Raw genomic sequence first — 17,017 nt, 5'->3', positions numbered from 1 at the left:
TCTAGCACACACTCTGATATCAGTAATGAATCTCCTTCCTGTATATCCGAGGCATTTTCCAAACTGTTGCTTTTATGCTGTATTTCCATGGGGCTGTTTGTTGTGCTGCCTCTATAAGGGTAGAAACTCCGTTTCCTATCACCCTCTGGCTGTCCTAGAGTGAAGTTCCAGGTGTTAAGCCCCACTAATTGTTGGGGCTCTCTGGTTTCAAAGCCAAATTGTGTTGAAGGTTCCCTTCTCTTTTCATGTCTCAGTTTTCCTTCCTCCTGTGGACCATTCTACAGGGGTTTTTGTTTTGTTTTGTTTTGTTTAGCTCCCAACTATGTCTGTGCCCTTCCTTTCTTCTTTCCTGAGGTCTCTTCTCTACATTGAGCTGTGGAGAGTCTATTCTGCCAGGCTTTGGGTCAATTCCTGGTTTATTTACATTGATGTGGGTGTTATCTGGTTGTATCCTTGGGATGAGGTGAGCTGAGGGCATTTCTATTCTGCCGTCTTCCCTGAAAGTGCCAGTTTATTTTAAAATTTTATTTCATAGAAATTTCTTTCTCATCATCTAAAATAACCATGTGATTTTCTAAAAATTGACAATCTATGCCCCTGGAATGTACACTTCAAAAGGCGTATTAACATTCACTTCTATATCCTCAAAATATAGAATAGTGCTTGGCATATTAGTTCATTGTATAGATTATGTGCCCCGTGGGGAGCAGTTATGCTTTTAAAAGATTTATTTATTTATCTTAGAGAGAGAGACATGGAGAGAGATCAGTAGGGAGGGGCAGAGGGAGAGGAAGAAAGAGTCTTAAGCAGACTCCATGCTGAACTCAGAGCCCAGTGCAGGGCTTAATCTCACGACTGTAAGATCATGACATGAACTGAAACCAAGTGTCAGATATTTAGCTGACTGTGCCACCCACGTGCCCCAGAAGAGATATGTTTTATTTGGCTTATATCTGTAATATCTAGCACAGTGCATGGCACAGGATAGGCATATAATATTTGTTTTTGTTGTTGTCCCTAGCTGTTATAACTATTAAATAGGACAGAGTCATCAGGATCTAATTCTTTCATGGTTTCACTCTTTTGGATAAGTAGTTTGTAATAATCATAGGAACTAACTCCACCCAGTATTTGAGCTCATGTTCATTTTAATGAAAACAAAACAAAAAAATGACAACTTGATCAGGACAGAACTTGCTTAAAGAAAGACTCAGATTAGTTTCAGCAAGTTTACATAGTCAGCATTTTGGAGGTGAAGCTCTGAAGTTGAATCAAGCCAAGAAATACAATTGATCATCCTAGTCTGCAAATTTCATTTGTAAGTTCAATTGAAGTGTAAGTGGAATGGGATCATGTTATTAGTTCTCTTAGAGGCACAGATTTCCAGGATAGGAAAATGTGCCTGTGCCTGCCTGGTCAGTCAGCCATGGACTGTCAATGCAATGTTCCCAAGGATACTTCTTGGAGAGAATGAAAGGACATAAGAAGCGACTATTACTAAGCAAGAGGTTTTGATCCTTCCATCCTTTTCTCCACACTCCCTCTTCCCCAGCACACACTAGTTAAACCAAATGGTTGTGGTATTGTGACAAAAAGAGAAATATAATTCCAATCTAAATTTAGTTTGTTTTTTCAGTCAGAATATTTCTTATCTTTCTTTTGGAAATAGGCATTCTAATTTTCTTTTCTCATTCCAAAATTTTGTCTTTTAGGTTGGCAGAGATTCAAATGGTATTAGTCATTATTTCTAATTATTTAAGCTATTTCAATGATTGAAGAGAATGTCTATGATTATAGGTTACTGTTGAATAATGGGGTCCTTTCAAAATCTCATCGGTCAGTTTCAATTTAGTTAGGAAAAAAAATCACAGACATAAACTACCCTTTTTAGCTACAAATGCTTGCTTGCATTCTTCTTACCAGAAGTGGAGGAAAGATTTTGCTGCAAACTTGGGATAATACTGCTTATTAACTTCTTTTTAACATGATGAGATTTTTTCCTTCCTGAGTTTCAGCAATTTTAATGCCAAGATGCTCTTATTTTTCCTTTTAAATAAACTCTGGAATCCAGAATTGCTTCCTCAGATTGTGAGTTCCCAAACCCCAAGATAGTTTTAAGTTCTTTTTCTTTTTCATAAAAATAATAAATGGCACTTAAAATATTTGAGTTAGATAAATCCCAGGTAAGGTCAAGTTCACCTTTTTTGAGACCTGCTATTCAAATCCAAGCCACTTTGAGCTGGAGTGGTTCTGTTGCATCCAAATATTTGAGAAAATCTTACTGGGAAATGAGAGTTAACTCTCAGGCTTCACGTGCACATATCAATTGAGGAAATAAGATAATTGTCTTACTTTCATGTAAGATTTCACTGGAGTTTTTTAAGGGTAGGGGCAGTTGTTTGTTTTTTGTTTTAGTCAAGCTCACATATTAATGGCAGTGGGATTTCTGTGTGTGTTTTTTAATGGATTTTCAGATGGCAGCATCAGTTTTCCATTTTTATTTTATTTTGTGTCTTCTTCAATAACTGCTGTTTGTACATGTGAAGCCAAATAAAGTAACTGTTCAGCTCAGACAGCGTTATCATTTTCGTTTTTTATAAGATAATGTGTATTTGTAGTCCGTGGAGCAATTATAAATTCCAGATGGCAGGAGCCTTTCCTATTAATTTTTCTATCCCCAGAGCTTAGCACTGTGCCCAGCACATAATAGGTCCTCCACACTTGCTTAATGTGAATCAACTGAGCTAATGGCATGGTTTGTTGCTGTGATCTAGTTTTTTGACCTATAAAAGTGGCATCAATTATCTTTTTGATATGCTCTATTATTATTATGCTATTTAGGAGTTCTTAGGATACAAATATTAGGCTTATAATAGTAGTTCCTTGAATTTGAATAACTTTGTGAGGGGATCCCTGGGTGGCTCAGCGGTTTAGCACCTGCCTTCGGCCCAGTGCGTGATCCTGAAGTCCTAGGATCGAGGCCTGCATTGGGCTCCCTGCATGGAGCCTGCTTCTCCCTCTGCTGTGTCTCTGCCTCTCTCTTTCTGTGTGTCTCTCATGAATAAATAAATAAAATCTTTAAAAAAAAATGAATAACTTTGTGAGAGATACTGATATCCACTATTTCGGTATGTTCTCTCTACATCTCTATTAAGTCAGGAGACATGAAAGCCTAGAGTTTAGGAGATTGTTTATAATTCTTTATTCTAACCCCAGGCCAGTTCTCTCTTTTCTGCTAACCATATGATGAGTATAATGAACACATTATTAACTTCCAATAAAAAAAAAAAAATGTCCTTCCTAGGGTGCCTGGTGGCTCAGTTAGTTAAGTTTCCAACTCTTGATTTTGGCTCAGGTCATGATCTCAGGGTTATGAGATCAAGCCCTGCATTGGGGAGGGTGGGGTGGTCTGTGCTTAGCAGGGAGTCTGCTTGAGATTCTCTCCCTGCCTCTATCCCTCTGTCCTTCCCCCCATTCGCATGCATTCTCTCTCTTTAAGATAAATAAATCATTTTTAAAAATTTCCTTACTAAAGACTTGTTGGTTCATAGTGTTAAAATAATGATGGGGAATCCAGAAATCAAGCTCCTGTTACCTTTACATTGTTGGCATGAAATTTAGAATTTTATTTCAAGTGGCTATTTTCCAAGTTAAAGCTCAGCATGATGGAAAAATCAGCTCTGGGCTATCTGCTTGAGGATTGTTTACTTGATGGATTAATAAGACAGTTATTGGTTTATTCTGAGGTTGGCTTCTTGTTGAGGATCCTTGAAGGTTTGGTATGTGTCCGCATGTCACAAAATAGTTTTAATAGTAAATTCAACATAATGGAAATGTCTTCTGAATTATTAGACTAGTGTACCTATTAGACAAATGTACTAATGTACCAATTGGAAGAATTGAGAGATGTTTTTGTAAATTCTTGTATATTAGAAGTCTTATTTAAGGCTTACAAACATATTAGGAACAACATGGTCTGTCTCTTATTAAAATTGTCTACTTAATTTTTTCCCCTCTGCTTTGCCTATTTTATGTTTTTAATTCTCTTATCCTCAGAATCCCCAGTCTTGAGGTTCTATTCAGTTTCCTCTTCCTTCCATAAACACTGTTTCCAATTGGTTTTGTCAATAAGGCAGGCAGTGTTTACTTGTTTGACTGATTAATTTTTCATAATTTTAGATATAAAAAAGTATTAAGTTTTCTCACCAAAATTTAATTATCCTGATCATCAACATTGTCCTTGTTTGCTTAGACAAAACTTACCCATTTCCTAAATTTTTTTGTGGAAATAGAGCTCATTAATGTTGCCAGAAATTTTTACAGCAGTTCAGTTGTACCTTTTGTTTTTCTCTAAATAATCTAATTCTAAATCTTAAAGCATTTTTTATTCTTCCTTTTTAATATCCTTTAATTCCAAATATCTTCAAGCATACACTATTTGGTTGAAATGCAATTCACTGTAAGTTTCGCTTTTTTCATCTAAATGTGCAAACTCCTTAGAGACCTTATTTTTTTCTGTATTCCTCTTTTTTTTTCCTGTTACATATGAAATGCCTGGTACCTTCAAAAGAGGAATGTCATACATGGTTATTTGCTTAATGAGAAATCAACAGTAGTCTATATCTGTAGTTCTTAATAGCAACAATAAACACTTTTAAAATTGATCTCATTATAAATGTTAGACAAGTTAGTAAGAATGGTAACAGAACAATGTAAATTATTTTACAGAAATGAGGATTAAAGCATCTATTAATGAATAATAATGTATGTTTACTGAATATATTGATAAAGTTTCAATCTCATTTTATTTTATGTCGTATCACCTTGTTTACCCTGTCCCTTGATTTTTGAATAGGACATCAATTGACTTTAATAACTAATGTTGTAGTTATCTTCTTTTGTCCCTTGATTAATTTTTTAAAATACTATCCCCATTCTTAGAACAAAATGTCATGATAAGGACATGTGTGTTCTAAACTGCTCATACCAAATCAGGTTTAGAGTCTGTGCAGATCATTCTGAGCCTGTTGTTTGACTAGGAGGATTTTGCAGCCTTTAATAGCAAAGGAATTGTTGGATATGTATGCTCCAAAGTTGATGATAGGTTTTTGCTTAACATTTTACATGGCATCTAAAGTGCCCTTAAATTTAAAAAATGAACTTTTGGGTTGCTAGCCCAGTGATTAAGAACTCTATAAATGTCTACCTATAAATGTCATATTTCATGAATAGATATGAATAATTGTAACTTATTATTGACAGTGACCTCAATGATTTCCCCCAGTGGTTGGGCAGGCATCTAAAGGTTAGCTCTTAAAGTTCAAATAGATGGTGAGACACTGGATCAGTTGTGTGAATAGAGTTTTTATCTGGTGTGGGGGCTTTGTGAGAGAGCTTTGGAGTTAAACTGCCTGCCTTTGAATCCTGTCTCTGCCATTTACAACCATGTGGAAGCACTAAGAAATGATTTGTATGTTATTGCCAAAAAGGGAATAATGATAGTACTTCCCTCAGAATATTGTTATGAGTTTGATATTAGATACTTGAAGTGCTCAGTTAGCACTTAATAAAGATCAGATAATATTATTATTAATTATTATTATTATTCTCTTTCTATGATATATATCTACCTTATTTTATTTACTTTATTTTTATTTTTTTCATCTGGATGACTTTAGCCAAGAATTGCTTGACCCTGAGGACCACTTCAGAGTTTACTCCAAAAGACTTCCTGTCTCTTTCCCTCTCTTCGTCTTGTTCCCTTTCCTCCTTTCCAGACTGTAAGTGATATGGAATGCAGCTTTTGCTCCTTTCATTTTCAGAGCTTTGATGATATGGCCTAAGAGAAAACAGAATTTAACAAACATGGGGAGATGATAAAGCTTAAGTTGTATCAAGTTCTTACAGTTATGATTTCAAATATAATCCTCACCTCTCTTACAGAAATGTTCTTTCATTCAAATTATTTAACATTTAGTTATTTATTTTATATATATATAGAGAGAGAGAGAGAGAAGAGGGAGGAGTAGAGGGAGAGGGACAAGCAGACTCTTTGCCAACACAGAGGCCCATGCAGGGCGATCTCAGGACTCTGAAGTCATGACCCTGAGGTCATGATCTTAGTTGAAACCAAGGGTTGGATCCTTATTAACCAACCGAGCCATCAGGCACCCCTCATTCAAATTATTTAAAGGCGAAAAGTACCTGCTTTCTCCTTTGAAAACCCCTTTCCAGATGGACTAGTAGAGAAGGTCAGTGGGCTTGTTTGATGAGATGACATCTGTCTATTATAGATTTCTGCTTCATGCAGGAATAGTGCCTTTGGGAAATTCTTAGCAAACTCAGCACAAAGTCTATTATTACTTTCTCAAATTCAAAAAGGTTTTTTTTTTTTTTATTTTTAGTATGGGCTTTCTGATTTTATTTAAAAAGATATGTCACTACAATTTGGTGGGGCGACTATATTGAGAAAGTCTGTGAAATTTATCTTTTGTAAGGATATTGTTGAGGATATTTTTCATTCCATTTGTTGCCCTCTTTTGAAAGATTTAGAAAAAATTCCTGCCTTACTTTGGTGTCAGCTAAGTTAATCAGTTATTGGTTTATTTTCCTAAATAATCACTCTATCTTAGGAATCGAACTATCTATAACTGATAAAGTTCATGTTTTCTGACATTTTGTCTTTTTTTATTTTTATTTTTTAAAGATTTTATTGATTTATTCATGAGAGACACAGAGAGAGAGAGAGAGAGAGAGAGAGAGAGAGGCAGAGACACAGGCAGAGGGAGAAGCAGGCTCCATGCAGGGAGCCCGACTTGGGACTCGATCCTGGGTCTCCAGGATCAGCCCCCGGGCTGAAGGCCATGCTAAACCGCTGAGCCACCTGGGCTGCCCCCATTTTGTCTTTTAAAAATTAACTTCATCTTCTTTTTTCTTTTTTGTGTTTATACTTTGATTTAGTGACTTTGTATTTTAAGTATCATTGTAAGCTACCTTAAAGATTTCTTTCAAGATTTCTTGAAAGGGTAGTGTATAAAAGCTGACATGTTTATAGATATTCAAACTATAGCATTCTAAACATCCTTTATTTCCCCACAATAATTATAGTTATCATTTGTTCATCTTTATGTGCCACAAACTGTGTAAAACACTTTTTAAATCATCTCTCTTAATCCCTATAGCAGTGCTACGTAGATGATTTTTTTCCTTTCTTTGGTAAGAAAATGATAGAAAAGTTAAAATAATAAAATTAGTAAATTGGGAAGTCAGGTTTTGAACTCAGTTGTATTCAAAACTTGCATCTACTCTCTCTCATTTCTAATTGAAGAAAGTGCGTTGATCCTCCATGTTTTGTAAACTTACTGATTATGTTAGGGAATTATGTGGCTATCCAAATCTTTATTAGCAGTGGCATTTGAACAATTCCATGTCCTGGGCCCTTGAAATATGCTGAAATAATTTAGCATTTTTATCAAATGTCAAGTTATAGATTAAGGAAGGCATAGATAACATTTTTATTTGCAATCACCTCCAAGATAATTATTTAAAACTGAGCTTATTTAAAACTTATGGAGAGTGGTAAGAGGAGATCATTAGTTGCATTACTACAATTATGATTTTTGTGAAATTGTGAGATTCAATAATTGCTTGTGTAAAGACTCTAAAAGGTCAACTTTTGTTGTTGGTGGTTTTAAGAGTGAATTGCAAATTCATCCGTAAATGAGATAATATACTTGAATGTTGCCACTTGCTGTACCTGAAAACTAGAGTGATTTATCTCAGCCATACCTCCTGGTTGTACTGATTATTTTAAAGGAGAGGAGGTAAGGGCGGCATGCTTTTTTCTTCCCTTGATTGAGAGTCCAAACATGTTTGGGGTGTTGTTTTTTTTTTTTTTTTTTGTGTGTGTGTGTGTGTGTGTGCTAATTTTCAAGTACGCTTTATGGTTTTCCTACAGAATATTAAGTGACAAGGAGGTTCTTTTTATCTTTTTGTTCCCAATTCCTTTTATTTATTTATTTTTCCTAACAGTTTTGGAAAGCATGCTCTTTTCAGGCATTTAAAAGCTTTTTTGGCATCAGATGCTGCCAGTGTTAACACTGGCAATTGGTGCAATTTACAATAGTACATTAAATATAAATCTAATTTTACATCACTTGCGTAAAGTTGACTTGTGATAAAACTTTGCTGATAATGATAGATGTATATTATGAATTACTGCCTGTGCAGTCCACACACTTGAACTATATAGAGGTAAACAATTGTATGTTTACTTAAGAAATGTTAATGTGTCTCTACAACTTTTGTCATGTCTTTGTCATCTTTAAAAAAGGCCATGATGAGTTTCTGTGTCCTTGAGTTAGGTAATTTCCTTTCTGGGAAAGATATACTGAGCAATTAGAAAAAAAATGGTTTCAAGCCCTTTATAGAATTTTAAATTAACTTCTGACATAAACCTTTCTCATCTGGGTGACTTCTCAGCCTTGAGATTTTTTTTGTGGCACACCTTATTCTGTTTGTGTGATTAGAACACTGTAGGATATGTGAGTATGTAGCAAGTTATCTTAGATGTTTTGGGGCCCTCTGAGGAGTACAGAGAAGCATAATATTTTCTAGGCTTTTCTGGTCCTTTTCCTTGAATGGATGCATTTGTCTTGGTTTCAGCTGTACTGTATTTGATTTTAGTCTAACTGGTGTTTCTTTGGCTCTGGCCTCTGCATAGTTCTGTTTTCCTTAGGACACTCACCTTTAGTGAGTCTAACTTTTCTCTTTTGAGTCCTTAGTTCTCCATAGACACTCTGGCTTCTAGTTTATTTTTTGTTGTTCTAGGGTCTGTGCCTTTACCAAATTAGATCTTTCCCCCAATTTAACCTTGCTTTTAAAAATAGAAGGGAAAAGTGATACTGTTCTTCAGTCTTTGTTAACCAGTTTAGGTTTGTGAGAGAGAAGTAAGCCTTTCTGATCAGGAGCTGAATGGTTGTCTTTTCAAGTCTCCCAAAAGTAATACCTCGGTAGTTCCTTTCTGGATGCATGAGAAAGTAATTCATTCATTCAATCCAAAGGATGCTTTTAGGCATTAGGGCTTAATTCACTTGTAGGACCCCAGTGTAGAAGGACACTAAGACTTGCTTTGAATGTACACCAAACAAATGAAGGGACAGGTTGACTGACATTCTTTCAGAACCTACATTGCAGGAAGTAAAGCACAGGGACTTTAAAAAATATTCTCTCATTTAATATGAACTTAACTTGAAATGCTGGGTTACTGATAATGCTTCTATTAGGCATTTCCTTATCTTTTTTTTAAAAAAAGACTTATTGGAGACCCAGGCTAATGTGAGTATGTTTGATTCCTCTTGCAGCTGGAATGATAAAACAAAGACCCTGGTAACTTTAATATGCCAATTATATTAGTGGATAGATCATCTACACAGAAAATCAATAAGGAAATATCAGTCTTAAATGAACATTAGACCAGATGTACTTAATAAATGCATATAGAACATTCCATCCAAAAACAACAGAATACACATTCTTAAGTGCACATGGAACATTCTCCAGGATAGATTGTATGTTAGGCCACAAAACAAGTCTCATTGCACTTAAGAAGACTGAAATCATACCAAGCATCTTTTCACAATAGTATGAAACTAGAAATCAGTTATAAAAAGAAAATTGGAACAATCACAAATATGTGGAGATTAAATAACATGCTACTGAACAACCAATGCATGAACAAAGAAATAAAAAAATACCTTAAGACACATGAAAATGGAAATACAACTTACTAAAATCTATGGAATGAAGCAAAAGCAGTTCTGTGAGGGAAGTTCATAGCAATATAGGTCTGTCTCAAGAAATAAGAACAATCTCAAATAAGCAATATAACTTTATACTTCATGGGACTAGAAAAAGAAGGACAAAAGAAAAAGCAAAGTTAGTTGAAGGAAGGAAATAACAAAGATCAGAGTGGAAATAAATGAAATAGGAATTAAAAGACAGTATCAAAAGATCAATGAAACTAAGAACTGGTTCTTTGAAAAGATAAACTAAATTGACAAATGTTTAGCTAGCTCTACCAAGAAAAAAAGGGAGGGCTCAAATAAATAAAACACAAAATGGGGGAGAAGAAATTACAACTGATACCACAGAAATACAAAGGATTATAAGACCACTGTGAATAATTATATGCCAGCAAATTGGACAACCTAGAAGAAATGGATATATTTTACATTAATACATTAGTGAAATACATTATACTTTACTGAAAGAAGTTAAATAATACACAAATAAGTGAAAAGATAGTCCATACTCATGGATTGGAAGAATTAATATTGTTAAGGTATCCATACTGTTCAAAGCAACCTACAGATTCAGTGCCATTTCTATAAAAATCCTTATGGCATTATTCACAGAAATAGAACAAACATTCTTAAAATTTGTATGGAACCATGAAAGACCCCAAAGCAATCTTGAGAAATAACAAAGCTAGAAACATCACATTATCTGGTTTCAAATTATATTACAGAGCTATAGTAATCAAAATAGTCTGTTAAATACTATAGCTTTGTATATAGCGGAAATGTAATTAGGTGAAGGCACTATCAAAAACAGTACAAAATTCTCTTGGATTTCAGGGACTCAGAGCAGTTTCAACATATAATCAAAAGTACCACATAGTTCATCACCTCATAGTTTGTTTTAAAGAGACAGAGGCTTAAAATTGGCTTCCTTTCTTCTCTCCAAAAAAGGAAGTTGATGGCAATGTGGAACTGTCTTTAGAGCAATCTGTTGGTGCTTCAGCAGAATCTACCCTGTTCATAAAATGTAGAGTACTTTTCTTTTTAACTAAATGTCATTCCATTGTCTCTACAATAATAAAACTTAAAACTTTGCTTACTCACAAAACTTCACTTATTAGATTCAAATCACGTGTATAATCAACTCTTACTTACTATAGGCAAAATATTGGGAACTGAAAAGTACCCTCGAATTGGTTAGTATTGTAATAGTTTATTCCTCCCAATTAAGTACAATTTCCACAAATTCTATGTCAGAGAAGTTTGGTTCCTGCAGCCCTAGCTTAAAGGGACATTATTAAAGAATATCTGCAAAAACAATAAAATTTCATTGAGTTCCAAATAACTTTAATATATTAATGGTGTTCTTACTACCAATGTAGCCACTATTGGTTCTTTCTCTTTAATTAATACTTACTATTGAGAATCCATGGGATTGAATCCATGGGATTCAATCCTGATCAGAAAGGGTTTAAGAGGAAGGAAAAGATACTCCTTGCATCTGAGAAATAGTAGTTTAGTTTAGTTTAGTTTCACTCAGAAAAGTGAAAAATATACCAAAGTCTCAAGTGCCACTGTCAGCAACATATATATTCTTCGGTATTAACCTATAATGTCTTGACTGTTACCAGTTGAAAAATTACTTCCATATTGTATCAAAAGCTCAAAAATCCTCAAAACTTTGGCCTCTTACTTGATTAATATTACTCAGCCTTACAAAAGGAAGAGACCGTGCCATTTGCGACAACATGGATGGACTTAGAGGGTATCATGCCAAGTGAAATCAGTCAGAAAAAGACAAATACCATGTGATTTCACTTATATATGGAATCTAAAAAAGCAAATGAATAAGCAAATAAAAGGCAGAATGACACCTATAAATACAGAGAACAAACTCATCTAGTTATGGATGAGTAAATCATGGGAATAAAAGGTACAGCATTGGGAATAAATAGTTAAATTGTGTTAGTGTTGTGGTGACGGATGGTAGCTATACTTGTGAATGTATCATGAAGTGTAAACCTGTAGAATCACTATATTGTACACCTGAAACTAATGTAATGTGTCAACTATACTCGAATTAAAAAACAAAACATAACAACAACAACAAAAAAAAAACCCACAAAACTCATAGATACAGAGAATAGAATGGTGGTTGCCAGTGGGGAAAAGAGCTGGAGGGCAAGTGAAATGGGTGGTGGGGAGGAGCATCAAGAGGTACAAATTTCCAGCTGTAATAAAGTAAGTAAGTCATGGGTATGTAATGTACAGCATGGTGTCTATAGTTAATAATATTGTAGTACCTATTTGAAATTTCCAAGAGAGTAAATCTTAAAATCGTTCTTTCTCATTGTCAGAAAAGAACTTTTTTTGACAACTTTGTAAGGTGACAGATGGTTTTGTGGTGATCATTTCACTGTGTATACAAATATTGAATTATTATATTGTACTCTTGAAACTAATATGATATTATTTGTTAATTATACCTCAGTTAAACAATGTAAAAACTAAAAGTCAGAACAAAAGAAAATTCAAAGACCCTGAAACCCTTTAGCTGTCTGATGTAGCACATGTGTCCATTTGTAGTTCATTATCTTCAGCGACATAGAGTTTCTGATTTATTATAGGTGTTAAATAAATATTTTTTAGTGAAAATAAAATGTAATCTAATGATTTTTAATCCCCTTTAAGATAGTTTTTATATACGTTTACTTAAAATTTGTAGACATTGTAAACAGGTTATGTATCTGGTTATGATTGCACTGATGCCTTAGATCCTCATTGAAGTGAGTTAAAGATCCTGAGGACACTGAGTGGAGTGGATATGAGTAGATTTGTTTTGTGAAGTTATAAGAGAGATGTAACTATCAACAGGAACACCATAGGTCTGTTGTGAGAAACTGAGATGTCCTGGTTCCTGGGCCTGTGGCTGATTCTGTAGCAGGGGAGATGAAACAGAAATTGTAACAGGACATGCTTCCTATCAGGAGCTGTCATGAGTCACTGCTTTTATTGGGAAGAAATTGTTCACAGTAATATGAAGACCGTGATCGTCACTGGCACTGGAATGCATGAAATAAAGAACTTGGTACCTTTCTAGTCCCATTTGAAAATAATTAGGTTTAGAATGACATCAGAGATGTTCTTCTACATTATATGTTCTAGGAACATTGTGACTTCAGTGACAGGGACTCTGGTGAAAACCTGAATCATTTAGAAAATGTACCATTGGTTTGACAAGCATAAAAGTTTATACAATTCCAAATACTACACAACTGTTTCTAAAAAGTATTAAGCATAATAGTATTGTCCTGATTACCTTTGTTTTTTCCCCAGAATGAGGTATTGTATGACATCACTTACAATTAATTGTGCTTTGTTGAAATCAGTATGCCAACCTTGTTGTATTACATACAATGCTATTAATTTTGTTATGAATAAATATACCAAACAAGGAAATAAACATATATTTTAAAAACAAAAGAAGAAAGAAGTTGAAGTGATGACAGGGGTGAATGGAGGTAGGAGGTAAGGACACAGAACTATACTTATATATGGAATCTAAAAAAGCAAATGAATAAGCAAATAAAAGGCAGAATGACACCTATAAATACAGAGAACAAACTCTGTAGTTCTATTTTATTTCTTGAGGAACCTCCATAGTGTTTTCCGTAGTGGCCATATCAATTCACATTCCCATTAACAGTGAACAAGGACACAGGAGGCAGAAACACAGGATCATGGTGAAATTCTAAGCCCTTGTGGAAAAAAAAAAAGAAATCTTGAGTTCTAGTCCTCCTCATGTTATAGAACTGAGGGTCGAAGGATGTACTGTCTAGATCTCAGAAATTAGGGAACCTCTAGCTGATTCTGGGTGACATTAATCAGCATCTCAAGTTATGTTCCCAGTGTACCAACTTCTCTCTCACTTCCCATTCAAATTCCATTATGCAGTCAATCACTTATACCAAAGCCTTGGAGTCATTTTTTTTTTTTTTTTAAGATTTATCTACGAGAGAGAGAGAGAGAGAGAGAGAGAGAATGTGTGCGTGAGCAAAGATACAGGCAGAGGGAGAATCCTCAAGCAGAAGCAGACTCCTTGCTCAGCAGGGAGCTCCATGTGGGAATCAATCTCATGACCCTGAGATAATGACTTGAGCTGAAATGAAGAGTCAGATGCTTAACTGACTGAGCCATGCAGGCATCCGAGGTGCCCCAGCCTGTGAGTCATTCTTGACTGTGCTTTTCCTCTTCCATAACCAACCAAAAGCAAGTCTGTAGTTCTGTTTCCAAAATAAACTTTCAAACTATATACTTGTCTCCTATAATTCACTACTACTCCTGGTTCTAGAACACCATCATCTCCTTCCTGGATAACTGCAAAAGAATTGTAATCTCCATTCTTTTTTTTTTTTTTTTTTTAAAGATTTTATTTTATCTATTCATGACAGAGAGAGAGAGAGAGAGAGAGAGAGAGGCAGAGACACAGGCAGAGGGAGAAGCAGGCTCCACGTAGGGAACCTGACTCGGGACCCAATCCTGGGTCTCCAGGATCAGGCCCTGGGCTGAAGGGCCATCGGGCTGGCTGCCCTGTAATCTCCATTCTAACCACCCTTTCCCCACTCTTGCCATGCTCCTTCCACAGCAGAGTAATATGTGAAAACAGTAAATAAGATCAAGTCTCTTTTTTGTCAAAAATCCTCTAGAGAGTTCCCATATCTCTGAGGATAGAATCCATGCCTCTGCAGTGCTGAGGAGAAGCTGGCCCCTCACCTAGTACCACCTGCTCTCAGTAAGCTCTCCCCACACTGCCTGACTATGTCCAACAGGTGCCAGGATTTCTCCTGCCCTTACGGTTTTTGTTCTTGCTGCTTCTGCACACGTATTTCTCCTCATTCCATCTGCATCCTTCCGTATCAGTTCAGATATCCCACCTTGTGGAGGTCTTCCCTTTCTATTCTATTGAAAATTGTTCCCATTTACCACATTGCTTTATTTATTTCATAGCACTTGTTAAGATCTAGAACTTATTTATGTGCTATTCCTCTTCCTACCTGTGACAGAACCTGCAGCTTTTCACTCTTGTATTCCCATGGTCATTTCATAGTAAATACTCCATAAATTTGGGTTGAATGAAAAAATTCTTTATTTAGATATCCCCCTGTGCTTTTGAGAATCACTGGCTTACCACCTGTCTCTTCCTATGGTTCAAAGAAATCCATGGGCCTATCCCGTATTTCGACTTTCATTTAGGTCTTTTCTGCTTCCCACCAAACAAACCTTCAAAAAATTGAGTCCTGTAAATAGGCCTCTGGTAGGATAAGGAACAATTATTCTGGTTGCCATAAAGGTCCGGCCATGGCTGAATGCCAGTAGGCAGAATGGGCAGCAATGGGCTCCTGACGTACTTGTCCTTAAAGTCAGTGCCAGTTATTCATTCTTCACTTCCAAAGTTAAATGACTTTTCAAAAATATGATACGTAACTTACAGAGTTCTGGGAAGGAAAACTAAGACTGCATTGCCCTTCCTGAAACCAGTTTTAATAGGAGAGAAGTTAGAAGAACTCTAGAGGATGAAAGGTTTATTCTTGTGGAACTGAAATTCTAATAGTTTTTTTCTACTCTTTTCATTGAGGTATAATTGAAAAATAAAATAGTAATATATTGAAAGTGTACATCTTGATGATTTGATGTATATACTTTGTAAAAACATTCTCTCCATCAAGTTAATTAACGCACCCATTGCCTTATATATTGACCTTTTTGTGTGTGTATGTGAAGTTCTACTCTTAGCACATCCATTTATACAATACAGGGTTATCAATTAAGATCACTGTGTTACCAAAGAAACAAACAATCCAATTATGAAATGGGCAAAAGACATGAAGAGAAATCTCACAGAGGAAGACATAGACATGGCCAACATGCATATGAGAAAATGCTCTGCATCACTTGCCATCAGGGAAATACAAATCAAAACCACAATGAGATACCACCTCACCCCAGTGAGAATGGGGAACATTAACAAGGCAGGAAACCACAACTGTTGGAGAGGATGCGGAGAAAAGGGAACCCTCTTACACTGTTGGTGGGAATGTGAACTGGTGCAGCCACTCTGGAAAACTGGGTGGAGGTTCCTCAAAGAGTTAAAAATAGACCTGCCCTACGACCCAGCAATTGCACTGTTGGGGATTTACCCCAAAGATACAGATGCAGTGAAACGCTGGGACACCTGCACCCCGATGTTTATAGCAGCAATGTCCACGATAGCCAAACTGTGGAAGGAGCCTCAGTGTCCATCGAAAGATGAGTGGATAGGGATCCCTGGGTGGCGCAGCGGTTTGGCGCCTGCCTTTGGCCCAGGGCACGATCCTGGAGACCCGGGATCGAATCCCACGTCGGGCTCCCGGTGCATGGAGCCTGCTTCTCCCTCTGCCTGTGTCTCTGCCTCTCTCTCTCTCTCTGTGTGACTATCATAAATAAATAAAAATTAAAAAAAAAAAAAAAAGAAAGATGAGTGGATAAAGAAGATGTGGTTTATGTATACAATGGAATATTACTCAGCCATTAGAAATGACAAATACCCACCATTTGCTTCGACGTGGATGGAACTGGAGGGTATTATGCTGAGTGAAATGAGTCAATCGGAAAAGGACAAACATATGTTCTCATTCATTTGGGGAATATAAATAATAGTGAAAGGGAATAGAAGGGAAGGGAGAAGAAATGGGTAGGAAATATCAGAAAGGGAGACAGAACATGAAGACTCCTAACTCTGGGAAATGAACTAGGGGTGGTGGAAGGGGAGGAGGGCGGGGGTGGGGGTGAATGGTGACGGGCACTGAGGGGGGCACTTGACGGGATGAGCACTGGGTGTTATTCTGTATGTTGGCAAATTGAACACCAATAAAAAATAAATTTATTATTAAAATAAGAAAATTATATAATGAAAAAAATAATAAAATCATTTCACTTAGTTTCCATAAAAAAAATCACTGTGTTATATGTCACATCTTCATATCTTATTCATCTTGTAACAGAAAATTTGTATTACTCTTCTACCAATCTTTCCTTATTTCCCCCAGCCCCCAAGCCCTGGCAAGTGCTTTTATACTCTGTGTTCCTATGAGTTTGACTTTTTTTTTTTTTTTGAGATTTCATTGTAAGTGATACCATGAAGTATTTGTCTTTGTCTGTCTGGCTTATTTCACTTAGCA

The 17,017-nt window shown here is 35.9% G+C and overlaps 1 protein-coding gene across 30 annotated transcripts in view; it reads left to right on the top strand.

Annotated features, from left to right (window-relative positions):
• LOC144292990 (uncharacterized) overlaps positions 1 to 17,017 on the top strand; it is a 329,341-nt gene that overhangs the window by 165,066 nt on the left and 147,258 nt on the right. For 5 of the 30 annotated variants that reach the window (XR_013360441.1, XR_013360439.1, XR_013360464.1 and 2 more), the window contains one exon: positions 13,804 to 14,089. The exons of the other annotated variants lie outside the window; for them this stretch is intronic. The gene's annotated coding sequence lies outside the window, so the exon portion shown is untranslated. Of the gene's footprint in view, positions 1 to 13,803; positions 14,090 to 17,017 lie in introns of those variants that run through there. 30 annotated transcript variants of the gene reach the window in all.

Source organism: Canis aureus, chromosome 2 (assembly GCF_053574225.1).
Source record: "Canis aureus isolate CA01 chromosome 2, VMU_Caureus_v.1.0, whole genome shotgun sequence".
NCBI classification, from domain to species: domain Eukaryota; kingdom Metazoa; phylum Chordata; class Mammalia; order Carnivora; family Canidae; genus Canis; species Canis aureus.
This window is presented reverse-complemented; position numbering and strand designations above follow the sequence as displayed.